This window comes from Rhinopithecus bieti, unplaced genomic scaffold (assembly GCF_001698545.2).
Source record: "Rhinopithecus bieti isolate Rb0 unplaced genomic scaffold, ASM169854v2 scaffold_37914, whole genome shotgun sequence".
NCBI classification, from domain to species: domain Eukaryota; kingdom Metazoa; phylum Chordata; class Mammalia; order Primates; family Cercopithecidae; genus Rhinopithecus; species Rhinopithecus bieti.
In genome coordinates, this window is record NW_016816274.1 from 682,528 (window position 1) to 706,107 (window position 23,580).

Sequence of the window (23,580 nt, forward strand, 5' to 3'; positions counted from 1 at the left end):
TGCCGAAGAGGGTAGACACTTTTTCATACTTAAATCCTATTTTCACATTTTTTCCTCTCTGTGAATGGTATGTGCATGTTCTTTGCCAGTGGGTCTTTTACTTATCGATTTGTAGGATCTTTTTTTTTTTTTTAAATGAGGTCAATCCAAAGATTCAGTGAACAATAGGATAAATAAATTATGCTCTTCAGTAGATGTTTAAATGATGAATGGCTGTCAGATGTTGTCTACTATACCTGCGTATTCGATGCATGAATCACCTATCTTGTGGACACGGGTCTAAGACTCCTGTTTCAGATCACCTTTGGGTAGTCTACTGTGTAGAATCATTTGCCTCAAGAATGCCAATTTTCTTTGATTTTATCCTTCATTTCAATATGGAGAAAAGCCAGAAGTTAAATGATGATGAATCAGGTGTATGTAGTGGTTGGAATATTTTTACTGGTTTAAAATCACCAAATGGCAAAGTGGTGGGCTCCCATTCCCAGTGCTTAAAATGGGGCATTTTCAGAGGAGGCCTGGGCATGCTCGACTGTGATATGGATCAAGACTCAACAGGCTCTTGAGTGAGGATAATCACGAAAGCCCCGCCATTGATTTCCCACCCCTCCCAGACACGCGTTCCTTAGTAATGAGATTACATTTGTTTTGTAACAGTTTCATTGAGATAGATTCACATCCTACATAGTTCACCCATTTAAAGTGTGCACTTAAATGGTTCTTAGTGTTTTCATGGAGCCATGCAACCATGACTGCAGTCAATTTTAGAACTTTTCCATTATTCCTAAAGAAATCTTGTACCTCTTTAAAATTGCTCCCCAATCCCTTCCTCGTCCCCAGCCCTAAGCCAGTCACAAATCTACTTTCTGCCTCTATATATTTTGCCTATTCAGGAGACTTCTCATAATGGAATCACACAGTAAGCTTTTGTGACTGGCTTCTTTCACTTAGCATAATGTTTTCATGGTTTATCCATGTTGTAGTGTTTCTGTACTTCATTCACTTTGTTGTTGTTGTTGCGACAGAATCTCACTCTCTTGCCTAGGCTGGAGTGCAGTTGTGCCATCTCAGCTCACTGCAATCTGCACCTCCTGGGTTCAAGCAATTCTCCTGCTTCAGCCTCCCGAGTAGCTGGGATTATAGGTGCCCACCACCACGCCCGACTAAGTTTTGTATTTTTGGTAGAGACGAGGTTTCACCATGTTGGCCAGGCTGGTCTTGAACTCCTGAACTCAAGTGATCCGCCCGCCTTGGCCTCCCAAAGTGCTGGATTACAGGCATGAGCCACCGCGCCCAGCCTATTTTTATGACCAAATAATATTCTGTTGTGTGGACAAACTACATTTGGTTGACCTGTTCACTAGTTATTGGGTGTCTGGATTATTTCCACCTTTTAGCTATTATGAATAGTGCTGCTGTGAATGTTTGTGTTCAAGTTTTTGTGTGGACACGTTTTTATTTCTCCTGGATATATATCTGGGAGTAGAACTGCTGGATCTAATGGTAACTCAGTATTTAATGTTTTGAAGAACTGGTCAACTGTTCTACAGTGGCTGTGCCATTTTCCCTTTCCACCAGCAATGTATGAATATTTCAGTTTCTCCACATTCTCACTGACATTTGCTATGTTCTGTTTTTTAGGGGCTTTCTAGTTTTCATATAGCCATACTCATAAGTCGAAGTGGTATATCACTGTGATTTTTTTGGTTTTGTTTTTGTGGTCTATGCTTGAGATGGTTACTCATGTGTCAACTTGACTGGGTGATGGGATACCCAGCTGGTTGGTTAAACCTTATTTTCGGTGTGTTTGTGAGGGTGTTCCCAGAAAAGATTAGCATTGGAATGGTTGGACTGAGTAAAGAAGATGGTCAACATGGGTGGGCATTATCAGATCTACCAAGGGCCTGAATAAAACAAGAAGGCAGAGGAAGGTTGAATTAACTCTGCTTGACTACTGAGGTGGGATATCAGTCTTCTCCAGTCCTCACCACTCCTAGTTCTCAGGCCTTAAGAGAACCAGTTCTCAGGCCTTAAGAGAACCAGGATTAGAATCTACACCATTGATTCGCCACCTCTGGGACTTTCGGACACCACAGGCTTTCCTAGGTGTTCAGTTCACAGGTGGTTCACAGCGGGACTTAGCCTCCAGAATCATGTGATCCAATTAATATCTATTTTATTTTATTTTACTTTAAGTTCTGGGATACATGCACGGAACATGCAGGTTTGCTACATAGGTATACATGTGCCGTGGTGGTTTGCTGCACCTATCAACCCGTCATCTAGGTTTTAAGCCCCACGTGCGTTAGGTATTTGTCCTAATGCTCTCCCTACCCTTTCCCCCAACCGCCCGACAGGCTGTGGTGTGTATTGCTCCCCTCCCTGTGTCCATGTGTTCTTATTGTTCAACTCCCACTCATGAGTGAGACATGTGGTGTTTGGTTTTCTGTTCCTGTGTTAGTTTGCTGAGAATGATGGTTTCCAGCTTTATCCATGACCCTGCAAAGGACATGGATAAAGGACCCATGCAAAGGACTCATTCTTTTTCATAGCGGCATAGTATTCCATGGTGTATATGTCCCGCATTTCCTTTATCCAGTCTGTCATTGATGGGCATTTGGGTTGGTTCCAACTCTTTATTATTGTAAATAGTGCCGCAGTAAACATACCTGTGCATATGTCTTTATAGTAGAATGATTTATAATCCTTTGGGTATATACACAGTAATGGGATTGCTGGGTCAAATGATATTTCTGGTCCTAGATAAGCCAATCAATATCTTATAAATAAACAAGCAAACAAATTCTATTGGTTCTATTTCTCTGGAGAACCTTGACTAATACAATGCTTTCATTGTTTTTTCTTACTGTGGTAAAATATGCAGTACATAAAAGTTATAATTTTAGCCTGTTGTTGTTGTGAGGCAAAGTCTCACTCTTGCCCAGGCTGGAGTGCAGTGGTGCAGTCACAGCTCACTGCAGCCTCAACCTCCCAGGCTCAAGCGATCCTCCCACCTCAGCCTTCTGAATAGCTGGGACTACTGGCATGCACCACTACACCCAGCTAATTTTTTATTTTTTGTAGAGCTGGGTTCTCCCTGTGTTGCCCAGGCTGGTCTTGAACTCCTGGGCTCAAGGGCTTCTTTCACTTTGGCCTCCAAAAGAGCTGGGATTATAGGTGTGAACCACTGCACCTGGCCTGTTTGAGGCATTTTTAACTATATAGCTCAGCAGCCTTCATTACATTCACATTGTTCACATCACAGTGGTTTTGGTTTGCATTTCCCTGGTGATTAATGATGTTGGGCATCTTTTTCCTGGGCTTGCTGGCCATTTGTATATCCTCCTTGGAGAACTGTCTGTTTGAGATCTTTGCTCATGTTTGATTTGGGTTGTGTTTTTATTGTTGAGTTGTGACTATTCTTTATATATTCTGGATACTTGTCTCAATTGTAACAACAGGATTTTAGTTTATGGAGGTGACTGAATGATGACGCGGAGAGGCCAATGCTACTGAAAGAAGAGTTTTCTTACTTACAGTTCCTGAGAGGAGGGGACATGCCACAACACACAGGGCCACAGCAGAAGCATTAGGATGGTTAAGAGGCAAAAGACGAGTGAGAAGGCGTGGGCCAGAGCCCTTGCTGGAGTTTCTGCAGGAAAGGCGAGGCTGGGCTGGGCTGTCAGTTTAGGACTGGCTACTTTGAATAACACGGGTGAGCCTGGGCTATAGGGGTGGTCTCTAGTTGCCTGGAACCTGGCCTTGGGATGATTTAGGATAAGGGAAATATTGGTTTGGTGTGTGAGAGTTATACAGAAGGCAGGTGGAGGCACAGAGTTGGATCAGCCTGTCTGCACATGACAGGAGAATTCTAGTCAAGTTGACGTATATTTGTCCAGTTGTTTGATAATGAATTTCCATGTTTTTGAAAACAGTGAATCAAATGTGGACGGGAATAACACTCCCTCACTTGCCTCCCGCACCCAGGCTTGCCTCGCTGTGGGAATGCCCCATCCTTGGAGAGGAGTGCCCCTTCTTGAAGGAGAGAGGTAAACACTTGTCTGCTGGCCTTGCAGTTACTAGATGCCAAATGGACGTAAAGAATCTCAGGTCAGGTGTGGTGGCTCACACCTGTAATCCCAGCACTTTGGGAGGCCAAGGCGGGCAGATCACTTGAGGTCAGGAGTTTGAGACTAGCCTGGTCAAAATGGCGAAACCCCACCTCTACTAAAAATACAGAAATTAGCCAGGTGTGGTGGCGTGTGCCTGTAATCCCAGCTAACTAGGAGGCTGAGGCAGGAGAATCACTTGAATATGGGAGGCGGAGATTTCAGTGAGCTGAGATCGCACCACTGCACTCCAGCCTGGGCAACAGAGTGAGACTCCGTCTCAAAAAAAAATAAAAAATAAAAAAAGAATCTGTGAAACCACAGGACATTAGACAGACCCTGAACAGATACATACAGTTGGCAAACATATTCCCTGATTCTGTGGGTTGTCGTTTCTCTTTTTTGATAGAGTTCTTCAGTGCACAAAAGTTTAAAATTTTGTTGAAATTCATTTCATCTATGTTTTTCTCTTGTTGCTTGAGCTTCTGACACTGTGAGGGAGTTGGCATTCTCAGAACAAAGAATCTATTGCCAAACCTAAGATCATAAGGATGTATCCCTCTGTATTCTCTTACATTTATGCCTTCGTTTCATTTTGAGTTAATTTTTCATATGGTATGAGGTAAGATTATATATTATAGAAATTTTTTATGTTATAAAGTGATAAGCCAAAGCCTACAGAGGACAATTTGGTGATACTGGTGATCCTTAGTTACAAAGTGTACTGCATCCCTCCCATCTACTTTCTAGGAATTTACTTCTATAGATACAAAGCAAAAGATATACTGCTGGTACAGGTAATTCAGCTGCAACCTGTTTTTTTTTTTTTTTTTTTTTCTTCTAGGCTTTTGAAATAAATGTAAAAATAAAATACTATAGGGCTACAAAAAAAAAAAAAATGAATGTCTATATGTGCTGCTTTGGAAAGCTCTCCAGAAAATATTGTTCAATGAAAAGAAAACAAGGTTTAGAACAGAATGGCTTTTTGGTGTGTGAAACATTTGGGACAATAAGACACATATTTACTTTTGAAGTTTTTAGATTTTTTTTTTTGAGACAGAGCCTGTGCTCTGTCGCTCAAGCTGGAGTGCAGTGGCACGATCTCGGCTTACCAAAACCTCTGCCTCCTGGGTTCAAGTGATTCTCCCGCCTCAGCCTCCTGAGTAGCTAGGATTACAGGCACATACCACCACGCCCAGCTAATTTTGTATTTTAGTACAGAGGGGTTTCCCTAAGTTGGTCAGGCTGGTTTCGAACTCCTGACCTCAAATGATCCACCCTCCTCAGCCTCCCAAAGTGCTGGGATTACAGGCATGAGCCACCACGCCTGGCCTAAGTTTTAAAAAGTTTTTACTTAAAAAATAATTGCATGCATTTATGGGATAAAATGTGATGTTTTGATACACATAAACACTGGGGAATGATACAACCAGGCTAATTAGCATATCCATCACCTCCAGTAGTTACCATTTCTTTGTGGTGAGAACACTTAAAATTCTCTCCTTCAGGTCTTTTGAAATATACAATACATTAGTATTAACTATAGTCACCACGCAGTGCAATAGAGCACCAGAACTTAATCCTTCTAACTGATAATAACTTTGTACCCATTGATCAACCTCTTCCCTTTCCCTGCCCGCCCCTCCCTCCAGCCTCTGGTAACCATCATTCTACTCTCCACTTCTGTGAGTGTGACGTTTTTAGAGTCCACACGTAAGTGAGGTCATGCAGAATTTTTGCTCTGTATATGCACATGTCTTATGTACAAGTAAAGAGGCTCTGCAAATTTTAAGACGCCAAGGATGGGGCATTCCCACAACGAGGCAGCTGCTGGGTGCAGGAGGTAAGTGAGGGAGAGCTGTTCCAGTTCATATTTGATTCACTGTTTCTGAAAACATGGACATGCATTACCAAACAATTGGACAAATATACGTTAAAATTTAAAAAGAACCTTCTGCAGAAAAGAAAGCAGTGGGGATAAAACAGTCACATAGTCATGAGTGTTGCACACATATTTTGTTCCAGTTGAAGCTCTGTGCTCGGCCGGGCACGGTGGCTCAAGCCTGTAATCCCAGCACTTTGGGAGGCCGAGACGAGTGGATCACGAGGTCAGGAGATCGAGACCATCCTGGCTAATACGGTGAAACCCCATCTCCACTAAAAAATACAAAAAACTAGCCGGGTGAGGTGGTGGGCGCCTGTAGTCCCAGCTACTCGGGAGGCTGAGGCAGGAGAATGGCGTAAACCCGGGAGGCGGAGCTTGCAGTGAGCTGAGATCCGGCCACTGCACTCCAGCCTGGGCGACAGAGCGAGACTCGGTCTAAAAAAAAAAAAAAAGGTATTTTCCTTTTCTGGCTTCTGTGGTTAGCGGTGCTTGCAGTGAGCCGAGATCCGGCCACTGCACTCCAGCCTGGGCGACAGAGCGAGACTTGGTCTAAAAAAAAAAAAAAAAGGTATTTTCCTTTTCTGGCTTCTGTGGTTAGCGGTGTAATAGTAGCAAAACTGGTTCTAGACATGTGAGCATGCAGCAGGAAATCTGCAAACCGACAATGGTCACCACGTGTACCATCCTTTCTCTGTATGCTAGACCAAAGGCCGGTGCTGGCACGCCATTCTGACACGCACTGTGAGAACAAATGCCGCATGTGTGGAAGATGGAGGAGTGCTGTGTGAAGGAAGCAGGCCAAACTCCTTCTGTTTTTATCCTCCTTCCAGTACGAGCCCCAAATATCAACTCCACAAGTGGGAAACTGTGCCTGACCAGAGTGTGTAGAGAAGTGTTTGGGGAACTGTGGGAGGGGGAGAAGATAATGTTGGTATAATAAAATCAAATTCGGGGCTGGGCATGGTAGCTCACGCCTGGAATCCCAGCATTTGGGAGGCCAAGGTGGGTGGATCACTTGAGGTCAGCAGTTCGAGACCAGCCTAACCAACATGGTGAAACCTGTCTCTACAAAAAAATACAAAAATTAGCCAGGCATGGTGATGCCTACCTTTAGTCCCAGCTACTCCGGAGGCTAAGGTAGGAGAATGGCTTGAACTCAGGAGGTGGAGGTTGCAGTGAGCTGAGATCACGCCACTACACTCCAGCGTAGCTGACAGAGTGAAACCCTGTCTCAAAAAACAAACAACAACAAAAAAGAAAAGAAAAGAAAAGAAAAAAAGAAAAAAAATCAAACTTGAAAAGAATTCCATTAAAAGAAAACACTGATTATATAACTATAATAAAATACACTATAAATATAATAAAATGCCATGGAGTCTTTGTCTAACTCTAGAGAAAAAAAATTGTCATCTAAAAGACAAATTCCAGAACCAGACACCAGAAAAGTTCTCAACAAATGAATGGCTTCTTTAGAAGACAAAGAATAAGTAAGTTCAGTTTTAACTAGAAGTGAAAGGAAAGTCATCTACAGCTACGCTTGGAGATGTTGGTCTTTTCATAGCATGGTCTTTTTGTGGCATGCAGCAGTGAGGGCAAAGAAACCATTAGGGAACTTTGAAGCCTTGGTTTGCTGCTGCTAGGGATCCTTTTCTTCTCTGGTAGTGCAGGAGCTATGAGGGAATGGAGCTTCTGAGAGCCAGGTGGCGGGAGAAGCTCCATTTTGAAAAATGGGAATGAGCTTTGCAGGAAAGTGAGGCATACAACCTACTTTGTGGCTCCTGTCTTGTGGCTGGCACAAGGCACCACATGCATCCTTTCCACTTTAACTCAAAGTAAAATCAGATTGTTTGCTTTATTGTTTAGAAAAATGCCCAGTTGTTAAACTTTCCTGTTGGACCAGTTTTACCAACTGCATTCCATCCTCTGGGTTTGAAAACTTGGAGGCTATTTGACCACATTTCTGCACCCCATGTCTCCAAAGGTCACCAAAATGTAGCTAAATATTTCTTGGTGGAGTTAAAGCTTTTTTTCTTTTATTTTTGCAGAAGTCTTGAAAGGTTCAAGGAACTCTACTTCTACCTTCCATTCGTTGCTAGGGTCCTCTTACCTTTGATAAGAAACCATATCACCTTTTGATTAAAATCTCCAGAGATGTGAACTCACCTCCGCCAAAGAGAAGTCCCATCACAGGTGGATAGCTCTCTGGTTTCACATTTCTTTGCATTTCACTACGTTGCTTCCCTAAGAGCTCAGTGTTGCCCACTGAGCAAGGCCGACTCTTCTTTCTTTTGATGGTCCTTCAAATACGGGAAGTTAGTTCTCGTGTCTATGCTGTGAGCTAGTTCCAAAGTGAGTCACACCTTTCCTCAGGATTGCGGCCCCATCTGCCATTCGGATCTTCAGACTGCCAATGCCCCCTGCAATCAGACTTGCACACTGATGCTAGATTTATCTAAAAACAGCTTTTCCTTTGCGATCACTTGCTGAAACATCAACAAAGTGTTCCCATTATACAAAAACACATTTCCTGCTAAGGCTTTTTTTCCCCCTCCCACAGCCCTGTGATTGGTTTATAACCTGGGTCTCTATTTTCCAATAAAGCCATCTCCTGCTCTGGTTAGGCGACCTTCACAGTGGTCCCTCCACTTACTTTGCTCATCTCTCAGCTTCTCACCGTATGCATTCCTGGGCTTCCTCATCTGGTAAGCTTTACATTGCTTTCTCCAATATCATCATCTTTTTTTGTAACCTTAAATATCACTTTCTTCATAAAGCCTCTCCTGAACAACATTAGCCTCAATTATGTGACATGTATTTTGAATGTGTCCTCATAAGTGAATGTCTTCGGGCAGGTTCCCCAGGAAACAAACTGTGAAATGGAGATTTGCATGCAGGATGTTTGTGGGGAGTAGTCTCAAACACAAACCTGAGAGGAAGTAAAGGGAGAAGGGCTGGATACAGGGTAAATTTGAAAACTGCGATGTTGTTGCAACAGAAGCTTCCGTAAAGTCATGGGGCACCCTGGAGCTGGGATTGCCTGTTGAGGCCGGGAGGCCAGAATTTTTATTGCTGTATGGACCAGTCATTAGATGTGGGCTGCCTCCTGTGAGAAGCAAAATCTTGAGCCAGCAGCTTTCTTTTGCAGAGAGCAATTTCTGGGGAGGAACTGGCTGTTAGTTCTCAGCAAGCAACACTCCCAGCAGCTGGGAAGATGAAGACGAGTGTCTCAGCTCTGAGGTGGAGTCTGGGTGGCAATCTTTAACATGAACAATATGCAGTTAAGATCAATCTAGCTTGTGCTTGTCTAGATGTACAAGAGCTTCAGGTGATTTTGTTGTACCTTTTGGTAAGAACCACTGTTCTAGCCCTTTGGGTGACTCATGGACCCATGGATGTTTGTGGGTGGTGTTTACTATCTATCAGAGGACAACATATTGAGAGGAGACAGGTAGATATAGGTCAAAATAGTTGAAAGTGGTTAAAAGTTAAAATGCCATGAATATTGTATGCAGTTTGGATATTTTTTTTTTTTACCCTACAAATTAGGAAATTTCTACAATTTGACTGTGAGAAAAATATTTAAATGTAACCCTATAGATTCCAGATTTTAAGAATTAATCAGTTAATTTTATTAGTAGTATTACTACGTGTGGTATATTTAACAGCATATTACATACAGAAAAAATACACAGATCCTAAGTGTACAGCTTGATAAATTTTCACTTAGTGAATAAACCCGTATATCCAGCATGCAGATCAAGAATGAGAACTTTACCTTATCTGAGAAGTGTTCATGTACCTCCTGCAGTTTCCCCAGCTGCAGTGAAGAGTAACCTCTCTCCTGACCTCCTGCACCGTAGATTAGTTTGCTCCCTCTTGATGTTCATGTACATGGATTATACAGTGTGTAACTTTCACAAATTTGTGTTCAACATTATGAATGTGAGTCAATCATGTTGTTATGCACAGTTTTAATCCATTCATTCTCCACAATGTATTTTCTGTTCTACTATAGATGGACATTTGGTTGTTTCGAATTTGGGGATATTATGATTAGTGAGGCCACGGACATTCTTTTACCTATCTTTTAGTCAATACGTATATGCACTTCTTTTGTTTATATATCTAGGAATACAATTGCTGAACTATACATATAGAAATGTTCCTTGACTTACAATGGAATTATATGCCAATAAACCCATCGTAAGTTGAAAATACTATTAAATTGAAAATACATTTAATACACTTAATCTGCAGAACACTGTAGCCTAGCCTAGCCTACCTTAAATGTGCTCAGAAAACCTTATATTAGCCTACAGCAGGTCAAAATCATCTGGCAATGCAGTACACCACACAGTATCAGTTGGTTATCCTTATGATTATGTGCCTGACTGGGAGCTGTTGCTCCCTGCACTGCCCAGCATCATCAGAGAGTACTGTCCTGCATATCACTAGCCCAGGAAAATATCAAAATTCAAAGTATGCTTCCAGCTGGGTGGAAATGACACCTATAATCCCAGCACTTTTGGAGGCTGAGGTGGGCAGATCACCTGAGGTCAGGAGTTCAAGACCAGCCTGACCAACATGGAGAAACTCTACTTCTAAAAACCTCATCTAAAGATTAGCCAGGCATGGTGGTGGGCACATGTAATCCCAGCTACTAGGGAGGCTGATGCAGGAGAATCACTTGAACCCAGGAGATGGAAGTTGCAGTGAGCCGAGATCATGCCGTTGGACTCCAGCCTGGGTGACAGAGCGAGATTCCATCTCAAAACAAAACAAAATAAAACAAAAATATGCCTTCTACTCTATAACTTTTGCACCATTGTAAAGTTTAAAAATTATAAGTTGAATCATCACAAGTCAAGGACCATCTGCACATATGTTTAGCTTTTCTAGATACTGTCAAACAGCTTTCCAAAGTGGTAGTACCAGTTTACCTGCCCACCAGAAGAGTATGAGAGTTCTAACTGCTTCACAGTCTTGCCAACATGTGCTTTTATCTGTTTCTCTCATTTTGGCTATTTTGGTGTACATGTAGTAGTATTACATTGTGGTTTTAATTTGAATTTCCCTGATGACTAATGAAGCTGAACATTCTTTTAATGCATACTGAGCATTTCCCCCAAAAAACTGTTTAACTCTTTTTTTTTTTTTTTTTCTTTTTTTTTCGAGACAGGGTCTTGCCCTGTTACCCAGGCTGGAGTGCAGTGGTGTGATCATGGTTCACTGCAGCCTCAATCTCCTGGGCTCAAGTGATCCTCCCACCTCAGCCTTGCAAGTAGCTGGGACTACAGGCATGCACCACCACACCTGGCTAATTTTTGTATTTTTTGTAGAGACAGGGTTTTGCCATGTTGCCCAGACTGGTCTTGAACTCCTGGGCTCAAGCAATCCGCCTACCTTAGTCTCCCAAAATGTTGGGACTATAGGTGTGAGCCAACATGCCTGGGCTGCTTAAGTCCTTTGCCCATTTTTCTACTGGGTTGTCTGAGCTGAGCAAAGGCTTTTATATGATATGATGTCACAGATTTATATTTATTAACATATAAAGATGCTCATAATACTGGAAGAGAAAGTAAAAATTACAATGACTCTAACAGCTTGCTTAATATAATCATATTGTCTTAGTCCATTTTCTGCTGCTGTAACAAAATACCACAGATTGGGTAATTTATAAAGAAAAGTACGTTATTCATATCATGGTTCTGGAGGCTGGGAAATCCAAGAGCATGGTGTTGGCATCTGGTGAGGCCTTCTTGCTGTGTCATAACATGTCAGAGGGTATCATATGACATGAAAAAAGTGTGCATAGCAGCTCAAGTCTCTCTTCTTCTAATAAAGCCACCAGTTCCATCATCTAATAACCTTATCTAATCCTAATTATCTCCTAAGGGTGCCACCTCCAATCAATGTATAAATTTGGGAATTCAGTTTCCAATACATGAAATTTTGGGGACATATTCAAATCTTACACATGTTTTTATTTACAATTATATAAACTTGAAGGATAATACACTAAAATATGATCCATAACTCTCTCTGATTGGGAAGATTATGAATAGTTTTAACTTTCTACTTTCTAGCTACCCTTATTTGTCTTCATTTGTTTTAATAACAAGAATGGATTACTTTTATAATCTGGAAAAACAATAAAACTGGTTTTATTTTGAAACAAACAATCAAAACTCAAAATGAAACAAAACCTTCTCAGTATGTGCTGGTTTGGCTTAGCCATCAGCCCTGTCCCATCTGGAGCACCAAGAGACACTGAGGAAAAGTGTCCTCTCTGGGCATGTTTTGAAAGTTTGAGTTAGGAGAAGAGAATGTAAAATGAAGAATTGTTTTATTGCACTATAGCCATGTGCTCCCTCCCACCCCGCTGAGCCTGGAAGATGATCAGGGCCATAAAGACTGGCTAATTACTTAAATTGCCTCTTCTTGGTGGGAGCGAACTTTCTCAGTGCAATCGACTGGGCTTATTTGGTTTGATGACTGGAGTCCTGCTGTTAGCTAGGATGAGGAAAGCACATTATTACAGTGTGTGAGTATAATGCTTTTGTTTACATTTCACAAGGCAAACAGAGTGACTTCCAGTCTTATGTAACCTGGAGTTCTACCAGAACCAGGGCTAGGAAACACATGATACTTCCCTCTGTTTCCCATTTTGTTCTATTTGGTCCTACTAACCCATAAACCAAAAGCTAGTATGAAACCACCCTACCCATTAATATACAACTTCTAAAAATTTTTGAAACAATTTTAAATTTCTAGAAAAGTTGCAAGTATAGTACAAAGAATATTTATCCCCTGGACTGCTTGAGAGGAAGTTGTCCCCATGATTCTCCATCACTCCAAATACTTTAATATCTTCCACAAAGAGGGTATTCTCTTACATAACGAGAATACAACCACTAAAATTGGGAAATTGACACTGAAACATTAATACCATCCATATTCAAATTTCTTCAGCTTTCCAATATAATGTCTCTTATAGCAAAAAATCCAGTGCAGAAGTATGTGTTGCATTAAATAACTGAGTTTTTGATGACTGTGTTGAAAACTTGCATCTCTTTAAAATCTGAGCAGTCTTTGGCCAGAGCTTCTTGTCTCTGTCCCAGGAAGACGTCCTCCCTCTCCTCTACCACCCACAGGAAGGTGCTGTGGATTCTTGGTCTTGAGGGGCACAGACACAGGAAGAGAGCTGATGTTGCAAAAAGGAAGGGCAGGCTTGACATGGGGAAGCAGGGTGGAGACAGGGATGTGGGGCAGAGAATCCTCCCATGATGGGGATAGTACCCAGGAAATGTCAACTAAGCCCCATATAAAATTCTCCATCTGCCTTTTAATTTTTTCTCTGTATCTCTTCTATTGTCTTCCTTTTTCCTATTCCTTCTACTTCCTTCTTCATGCCTTTCTCATTTTCAAACTCTTCCATCGTTCTCATGTACTCCTCCTCCTCTGTTTCTTAGAAATTTCTTTTTTCTTTTTTTGAGACGGAGTTTTCACCTTGTTGCCCAGGCTGGAGTGCAGTGGCACAATCTCAGCTCACTGCAACCTCTGTCTCCAGGGTTCAAGCAATTCTCCTGCCTCAGCCTCCTGAGTAGCTGGGATTACAGGTGTGCATTACCACGCCCAGCTAATTTTTTGTATTTTTATTACTGACAGGGTTTCATCATGTTGGCCAGGCTGGTCTTGAACTCCTGACCTCAGGTGATCCACCCGCCTTGGCCTCCCAAAGTGCAGGGATTACAGGCGTGAGCCACCACGCCTGGCCTCCATTTACAATCGCTATAAAAATATAACCTAAGAATACATCTAACCAAGGAGGTGAAAATTCTCTACAAGGAGAACTACAAAACACTAAAAACACTACTGAAATAAATCATAGGTGTCACAAACAAATGGAAAAGCATTCCATGTTCATGGATCAGAGTTAATATCTTTTTTTTTTTTTTTTCAGACAGAGTCTCACTCTGTTGCCCAGGCTGGAGTACAATGACATAATCTTGGCTCAATGCAACCTCTGCCTCCCAGGTTCAAGTGATTCTCGTGCCTCAGCCTCTCGAGTAGCTGGGATCACAAGCACACACCACCGCACCCAGATAATTTTTGTCATTTTAGTAGAGATGAGGTTTCACCATGTTGGCCAGGCTGGTCTCGAACTTCTGAGGTCAAGTCATCTGCCTGCCTTAGCCTCCCAAACTACTGAGATTATAGGTGTGAGCCACTGCACCTGGCCAGTAAATTGATTTTTGATAAAGGTGCCATGAGCACACAATGGACAAAAGACAGTCTTTTTAATAAATGGTGTTAGGAAAACTGGATAGCCACACGCATAAGATTGAAACTAGATACTTACTTCTCTCCATATAAAAAAACCAACTCTAAATGGATTAAAGCCTTAAATTTAAGCCTCCAAAACTATGAAACTGTTAGAAGAAAACACAGGGGAAAGCTCTGTGACATTGGTCTGGGCAATAATTTACCTCAAAAGCACAGGCAGTGAAAGCAAAAAATGGACAAATGGGATTACATCAAACTGAAGAGCTTTTGCACAGCAAAGGAAAAAATGGTGTTAAGAGACAACCTACAGAATGGGAGAACATTTTTGCAAACTATGTATTTTATTTTATTCTTTTGAGATGGAGTTTCACCCTTGTCCCCCAGGCTAGAGTGCAATGGCATAATCTTGGCTCACTGCAACGTCCGCCTCCCGGGTTCAAGCGATTCTCCTGCCTCAACCTTCCGAGTAGCGGGGATTACATGTGCGTGCCGCCATGCCCAGCTAATTTTTGTATTTTTGAGAGAGACGGGGTTTCACCATGTTGGCCAGGTTGGTCTCAAACTCCTGACTTCAGGTGATCCACTTGCCTTGGCCTCCCAAAATGCTAGGATTACATGTGCGAGTCACCACGCTCTGCCAAACTATATATTTCATAAGAGATTAACGTCCAAAATATGTAAGGAACTCAAGCAACTCAACAGCAAAAACAGATAACCTGATTTTAAAATTCAGCAAGAGATCTCTTTGACATTTTGCAAAGAAGATATACAAATAGCCAACAGGTACATGGAAAAAAAAATGCTCAACATCACTACTCATCAGAGAGATCACTTCTTGGCCTTTTGGCTAAGATCAAGTAATCATCAGATAATGCACATGAAAACTGCAATGAGATATTACCTCTCTCCAGCTAGAATGACTTTTATCAAAAAGACAAAAGATAACAAGCGATGGAAAGGATATGGAAAAGGGATCCCTTACATACCATTAGTGGGAATGGAAATCAGTCTAGCCATTATGAAAAACATTATGGAGGTTCCTGAAAAATTAAAAACACTACTACCAGATGATCTAACAATCCCACTACTGGATATGTAACCAGAATAAATCAATGTGTTAAACAGATATCTGCATTCCTGTGTTTACAGCAACACTGTTCACAATAGCCAAGATAATGCAATCAATCTAAGTGTCTATCAACAGATGCGTGGATAAACAGAATGTGCTCTCTATATACAATGGAATACTACTCAGCCATTAAAAAACATTGAAATACTGTCATTTATGACAAATAAAAGGGAAATGAAACTTTAAAAAATAAAAAACAAAATATGTATCTCATGAAGGCATTGTAGACTTTCTTTCTTTCTTTTTTGTAGTTCCTCAGATATGTCTGTTCTAACTCTGCTCCTCAGGCTCCATAGGTGTGTGTTTTCTAGAAGATTCTGTCCTGTCTTGCTTGTTCTTAACACTCACTGTCATGATGGTCTCTCTCACTCCCATGATTTCAACTCTGTGGATGATTCCCAAATGTATCTCCTTCAAACTGTCATTAGTCTGATCTCCGGGGTTGCATTTCCAGGTGCCTATCAGATACCTTAAACTCAACCAAACTTGTTAGTAATATTTTATACCCTCCTTAGAGCGGCTCAGTCTACTGACTTCTGATGCAAAAACTCATGCTTTTTTATTCCTTCCTGTCTTTTACCCTGCTCTTCCAAGGTTTAGTAATTGTCAGTTATTTCTTTGAAATGTTATTTTTATCTTTTTGGGTTCATTCCCACATCATTTGCTTCTACAGTATTTAATAAACATATATTAATTTTTCTATTTCTCTTCTAGTACTTTTCATTTTAATTGTAGTAGCTTTATGGAGCTACAATTTACATGCACACAATTCACCCAAGATAAATGCACAGTTTAATTACTTTTGTAAATGTAGAGAGTGATGCAACCATCAACACCATCTAGTTTAATGACATTTTCTTCAACTCATAAATGCCCTTGTATCCATTTGCAGTTCTTTCTCATGCTCACCTTCAGCCTCAAGCAACCACTGATCTGCTTTTTATTTCTATAGATTTGTTTTTTCTAGAAATTTTGTACAATTGGAACTGTACAATATGTCGCCTTCTGTGTCTGTTTTTTTTTCATTTAGCATAATACATTTGAGGTTTATTCATGTGGAAATACCAGTAGTTTGTTTCTTTTGTATTGCTGAGTAGCATTCCATTGTACAGATCTACTACATTTACTTTATCTATATACCAGTTAATGAATATTTGAATGACTTTCAGTTTTTACTTATGAATAATGTGGCTTCAAACACTCCCATGTACGTTTTTAGGTAGACATACACCTTCAATTCTCTTCCTAGAAACTTAGGAATGAAATTGATGGATGATTTCTTAAGTATAGGTACAGGTTTAACTTTTTAACATACTTCCAAACTATTTTCCAAAGTGACTATGCCATTTTAAAATCTTACTAACACATACTTGTCAATATTTAGTACTGTCAGTCTCTTAATTATAGGCATTTTAGTGGGTTTGAGCTGAGTGTATGTTATTGTGGTTTTAGTTGCATTTCCCTAATGATTAATTATTTTGAACATTTTTCATGTGTTTGTTAGCCATCCATATATCTTCTTAGGTGATATGTCTACTAAAATCCTTTACACATTTTTAATTAGCTTCAAACTATTGAGCTGTACAAATTCTTTGCATTATCTGTATATAAATCCTTGATCAAATAAATAATTTGCAAATATTTTCTCCAAGTGTATGGTTTATCTGTTTACTTTCTTAATGCTATCTTTTGAAGAACTAAAGTTTTAAATTTTGTTGAAGTATAATATATCAATATTTTCTTTTATGAATCATATTTTGATGTCAAATCTAAAATCTTTTTTTGCCTAATTCAAGGTCACAAAGATTTTCTTCTATCTTTTAAAGAAGTTTTATAGTTTTAGTTCTTACATTGAAGCTTATGGTCCATTTAAATTAATTTTTGTGTATCTCTGCTGGTGGGAATGTAAATTAGTACAACCTCTATGGAAAACAGTGTGGAGATTTCTTAAAAAACTAAAAGTAGAGCTACCTTTCGATCCAACAATCCCAATTCTGAGTATCTACCCAAAGGAAAAAAAGTCATTATAAAAAAGACACCTGCATGCATTTATTCATTGCAGCACAATTCACAACTGCAAAGATAAGGAACTAACCTAAGTGCTCATCGACCAATAAGTGGATAAGGAAAATAAGGTATATATACGCCATGAATACTACTCAGCCATAAACAAGAATCAAATAATGTCTTCTGCAGCAACTTTGATGAAGTAACTCAGGAATAAAAAGCCAAATATTGCATGTTCTCACAAGTGGGAGTTAAGCTATGGGTATGCAAAGGCATACAGAGTGATATAATGAACTCTGAAGACTCAGAAGGGGGAGGGTAGGAGGGAGGGCAAGTGATAAAAAGCTACATATTGGGTACAACAGGTGACAGTTGCACTAAAATCTCAGACTTCATCACTATACAATTCATCCATGCAACTATTGGAAATTTCAACTATTGAAATAAAAAATAGTAAATAAAAATACAAATAAAAAAGGCAAAAAATAATAAGTTTCTCTATGGTGTGAGATAAAGGCCTAAAGTCATTTATTTTATAGCAATTCAATTCTATAAGTTTATTAGTCCATTCTCACGCTGCTAATAAAGACATACCCAAGATTAGTAATTTATAATGGAAAGAGATTTAATTTACTCAAAGTTCAGCATGGCTGGGGAGGCCTCAGGAAACTTACAATCATGGTAGAAGGGGAAGCAAACACATCCTTCTTCACATGGTGGCAGCAAGAAGAAGTGCAGAGCACAAGGGGGAAAGGGCCCTTATAAAACCACCGAATCTCATGAGAACTTACTCACTATCATGAGATCAGCATGAGGGTAACCGCCCCATGATTAAATTACCTCCCACCGGGTCCCTCCCATGACACATGGGGATTATGAAAGCTATAATTCAAGATGAAATTTATGTGGGGACACAGCCAAACCATATTAATAAACATTATCTGTTGAAAAAAAAACCTGTCTTTTCTACAGGTATTGCCTTTGTACTCTTGTCAAAAATCAATTGTCCATAAATGTAAAGGTTTATTTTTGTACTCTCTATCCTGTTCTATTGACCAACATGTCTGTCCTTATGCCAATACCACCCTGAATTGATTACTCTAGTTTTACAGTAAATTTTGATATAAAGTAATATGAATTGTGGGGTTTTTTGAAACTTACATTGGCTAGTCTATATCCTTTGCATCTTAATATATATTTTGAAATCAACTTGCTAATTTCTACAAAATCCTAACTGGAATTTTGGTAGGGATTGCATTTGAATTTGTAGATAAATTTGGTTAGAATTGCCATCTCAACAACACTGAGTTTTCCAACCTAGGAACATAACATGTTTCTCCATTTATTTATACCTTCACAAAATATTGTTTCAAAGTTCTCTGTGTATGAGTCTTACACTTCTTTTGTTAATATTTTCCCAAGTGTTTTATTATTTTTTATTGTATTGTGAGTGCAATTTTTTCCTTAATATCATTTTAGATTGTTCATTGCTAGCATATAAAAATACAATTGATTTTTTATATTGGTTTTATGTCCTGCAACCTTTCTAACCTTACTCATTAGCTCTAGCAGGTTTTTAAAAATAGATTCCACCAGATTTTCTACACACGTCTTCTGTGATTGACAGTTTTATTTCTTTTTTTCCCAGTCTGGATGCCTTCTATTATTATTATTATTATTTTTTTTTTTTTGGCCTATTCCTGGCTATAACTTTCAGTAAACTTTTCAATAGAAGTGTTAAGAATGGACATGCTTGTCTTGTTTCTGATCCCTTGGATCTTTCACCATCAAATATCACATAGGTATAGGTTTCTTGAGAAAAGCTCTTTATAAGGTTGAAGAAGTTCTGCTTTTTTCTACTTTGTGGAAAGTTCTTTTTATTTTATCATGGATTTTATCAAATGATTTTCCTGTATCTATTGAGATGATCATGTGATTTTTATTCTTTATTCTATTAATATGGTATGCAATATTAATATATTTTCAGATGCTAATCTAACCTTACTTTCTTGAGCTAATTCCCACTTTGTCATGGTGTGTACTTAAAAATATATGTTTATATATTCAGTTTGCTCGTATTATTTTTAAGAGGTTTTGCATCTATTTTTATGCGAGATTTTAGTCGATAGCTTTTCCTACTTCCGACAACTTTGTATTGTGTTGGTATCCAGGTAACGACACTGGCCTCGTCAAATGAGTTGGGAAATATTTCCTCCTCACATATTGGTATGGGTTGGATTGTGCTCTCCTCCCCAAATGTAGATGTTAAAATGCTAAGCACCAGAGCCTCCGAATGTGTTTTTATTTGGGGATAAGGTTTTTATAGAGGCAATCAAGTTAAAATGAGGTCTTTAGGGTAGGTCCCAATCCGATACGACTGGTGTGCTTATAAGAAGGGGAAATTTGGACACAGACACAGAGGGGAGACAATGTGAAGACAGGCAGAAGATGACTCTGCAAGCCAATGGAAGAGGCCTGGAACAGACCCTTCCCTCACAGTCCTTGGAAGGAACCAGCCTACCCACACCTTGGTCTTGGACTTGTAGCCTCTAGAACTGTGAGACAATAAATTTCCGTAGTTTAAGCCACATAGTGTACTTTGTTATGGCAGCCCTCATAAACAAGTACACCGATTTTCTGAAGAGTTTGTGTAGGATTGGCAAGATTTCTTCCTTAAATATTGGATACGATTTACCAGTAAAGTCATCTGGGCCTAGACTTTTTCTGCGTGTTTGTGTGTATGAAGATTTTAAGTTTCTAATTCAATTTCTTGTTTGTTATCAGTCTCTTCAGATTTTAAATTTCTGACTGAGTCAGTTTTGGTAATTTTTGTCTTTCTTGGAATTTATACATTTCATCAATGTTGTATAATTTACTGGCATGAAGTGGTTCATAATATTCCCTTAAAATTCTTTCCGTAGGGTCAGTAGTTACATTCTCTTTTCATTCCTGATTTTGGTAATGTATGTCTTATTTCTTTTCTTCTTTGTCAGTCTAGCACAAATTTTACCAATTATATTTCTCTTTTCAAATAATCAGCTTTTGACTTTCTTCCTTATTGTTTTTATTTTATTGATTTGTATTTTGATCGCTATTGTTTCCTTCCATTTACTTTGGGTATATTTTGCCCTTCTTTTCTACCTTTTGAAGTGAAAGATTAGATTATGGATTATAGATCTTTCTTCCTTCTAATTTAAGCATTTAAAGCTATAAACTTTCTTCCAGGCCTTGCATTAGCTACCCTCCTAAATTTCAGTGGTTTTCAGTTCATTCAGTTTGGAATATTTTCTAATTAACCTTATGATTTTTTCTTTGACCCGTGGTTATTCAATTATTTATTTATTTATTATTTTATTTTTTCGGGGGATGGCATTTTACTCTTGTCGCCTAGGCAGGAATGCAATGGCACGATCTCGGCTCACTGCAACATCCACCTCCCAGGTTCAAGTGATTCTTCTGCCTCAGCCACCTGAGTAGCTGCGACTACAGGCGCGTGCCACCATGCTGGCTAATTTTTGTATTTTTAGTAGATATGGGGTTTTACAGATGGAGTCTCACTCTGTCACCCAGGCTGGAGTGCAGTGGCTCAATCTCAACTCACTGCAACCTCTGCCTCCCAGGTTCAAGTAATTCTCCTGCCTCAGCCTCCTAAGTAGCTGCGACTACAGGTGCGTGCCACCATGCTGGCTAATTTTTGTATTTTTAGTAGATACGGGGTTTCACCATGTTAGCCAGGCTGGTCTTGAGTTCCTGACCTCAGGTAATCTACCCGCCTCAGCCTCCCAAATTGTTGGTATTACAGGCGTGAGCCACCACTCCCGGCCTCCATGGTTATTCAGAAGTATGTTTTTCAAATGTTTGAGGGTTTACCAAATTTCTTTCTGTTGTTAATTTTCAATTTAGTTCCATCAGGGTTGGAGGACATACTTCAGATGACTTCAGTCCTTTTAAGTTTATTGAGACTTGTTTTGTGATCCAGCGAGGGCTCTATCCTGGAAAATGTTCCATGTGGACGTGAAAGGATTGTGTAGCCTGCTGTTGGGTGGGAGCATTCTATATGTTACTTGGGTAAAGTTGGTTGACAGTTGTGCAAGATTTATATATCCTTATTCATTTTATGTCTAGCCATTCTACTAGTTGCTTAGAGAAGGGACTTGAAATTTCTGATTATAATTACTAAATTGCGCATTTCTCCTTTCCATTCTCAGTGTTTTGCTGCATGTATGTGTTATTCAATGCCTATGTCTTTACAATTGTTTTATCTTTCTGATGTTTTGATACTTTTATCATTATGAAATGTTGTTGCTATTTATCCCTAGCAATATTTCTTGTTTTAAATTCTATTTTTTTTCTGATATTAACATAGGTACTTTAACTTCCTTATGGTAACATTTTGTATGACTTATATATATTTTCTCCATTCTTTCTTTTTTTTTTTTTCTTTTTGACAGAGTCTCTCTCTGTCGCCAGGCTGGAGTGCACCGGTGCAATCTCGGCTCACTGCAACCTCCGCCTCCCAGGTTCAAGCGATTCTCTTGCCGCACCCTCCTGAGTAGTGGGGATTACAGGTGTGCACCACCATGACTAGCTAATTTTTGTATTTTTAGTAGAGTTGGGGTTTTACCATGTTGGCCAGGCTGGTCTCGAACTCCCGACTTCAAGTGATCCGTCCACCTGGGCCTCCCAAAATGCAGGGATTACAGGCATGAGCCAGCTGTATTTTCCCCATTCTTTTACTTTGTAACTACTTGTGTCTTTGAATTAAAAGTGCTTTTCTTGAAGACAGCTTATGTAGTTCTGTGTCAGTTAACAACGGGGATATGTTTTGAGAAATGTACCTTTCCAGAAACCCAGATGGTATAGCCTACTACACACCTCGGCTATATGGTATAACCTAGTGATCCTAGGTACAAATCCGTACAGCATGTTACTGTACTCAACACTGCAGGAAGTTGTAACATAATCATATCATAACTACTTGGTTATATAAGCATTTCTAAACATAGAAGAGATACAGTAAAAATATGATATAAAAGATAAAAAATGTAACACCTGTGTAGGGAGCTTACCATGAATGGAACTTGTAGGACCAGAAGTTGCTATGGGTGAGTCAGTGAGTGAATGGTGATTGAATGTGAATGCCTGGGACATTACTGTACCCTATTGCAGACTTCATACACGCTGTACACTTAGGCTACACTTAATTTATTAAAAAATAGTTTTCTTTCTTCAATAATAAAATAACCTTAGCACAATATAATTTTTACTTTATACTTTTTTTTTTTTTTTTTTAAGACAGAGTCTAGCTCTGTTGCCAGGCTGGAGTGCAGTGGTACAATCTTGGCTCACTGCAACCTCCGCCTCCTGGGTTCAAGTGATTCTCTTGCCTCAGCCTCCCGAGTAGCTAGGATTACCGGCACGTGCTGTCACGCCCAGCTAATTTTTGTATTTTTAGTAGAGACAGGGTTTCACCATGTTGGTCAGGATGGTCTCGATCTTCTGACCTCATGATCCACCGACCTCAGCCTCCCAAAGTGCTGGGATTACAGGCATGAGCCACGGCACCCAGCCTATACCCTTTTTAATATTTTAACTTTTTGACTTTTTTTTAATAACACTTAGCTTAAAGCACATATTGTACAGCTGTACAAAAGTATTCTCTTTCTTTGTATCCTTATTCCATTTTTTTAATTTTTAAAATTTGTAATTTTTTTCCTAGTTTTCAAACTTCTTTGTTAAAAGTGGAGAGACAAACACACACATTAGTCTGGGGCTCTACAGGGAGGGTCAGGATCATCAATATCACTGTTTCTCACCTCCACATCTTGTCCCACTGGAAGGTCTTCAGAGTCAGTAACATGGACGGAGCTGTCACTTCCTATGATAGCAATAATTTCTTCAGGAATATCTCCTGAAGGACCTGCCTGAGGCTGCTTTACAGTTAACTTAAAAAAAAAAAGTAGGTGTGCACCCTAAAATAACAAAACAACAAAAAGGTATAGTACAGTATATATATAAACCAGTAGCACAGTCAGTTATTATCATTATCAGGTATTAGAGACTGCACTATAATTATGTGGGCTATACTTTTGTATGACTGGTAGTAGATTTGTTTACAGCAGCATCACCACAGACTCGAGTAATGCTTTATGCTGCAACATTAC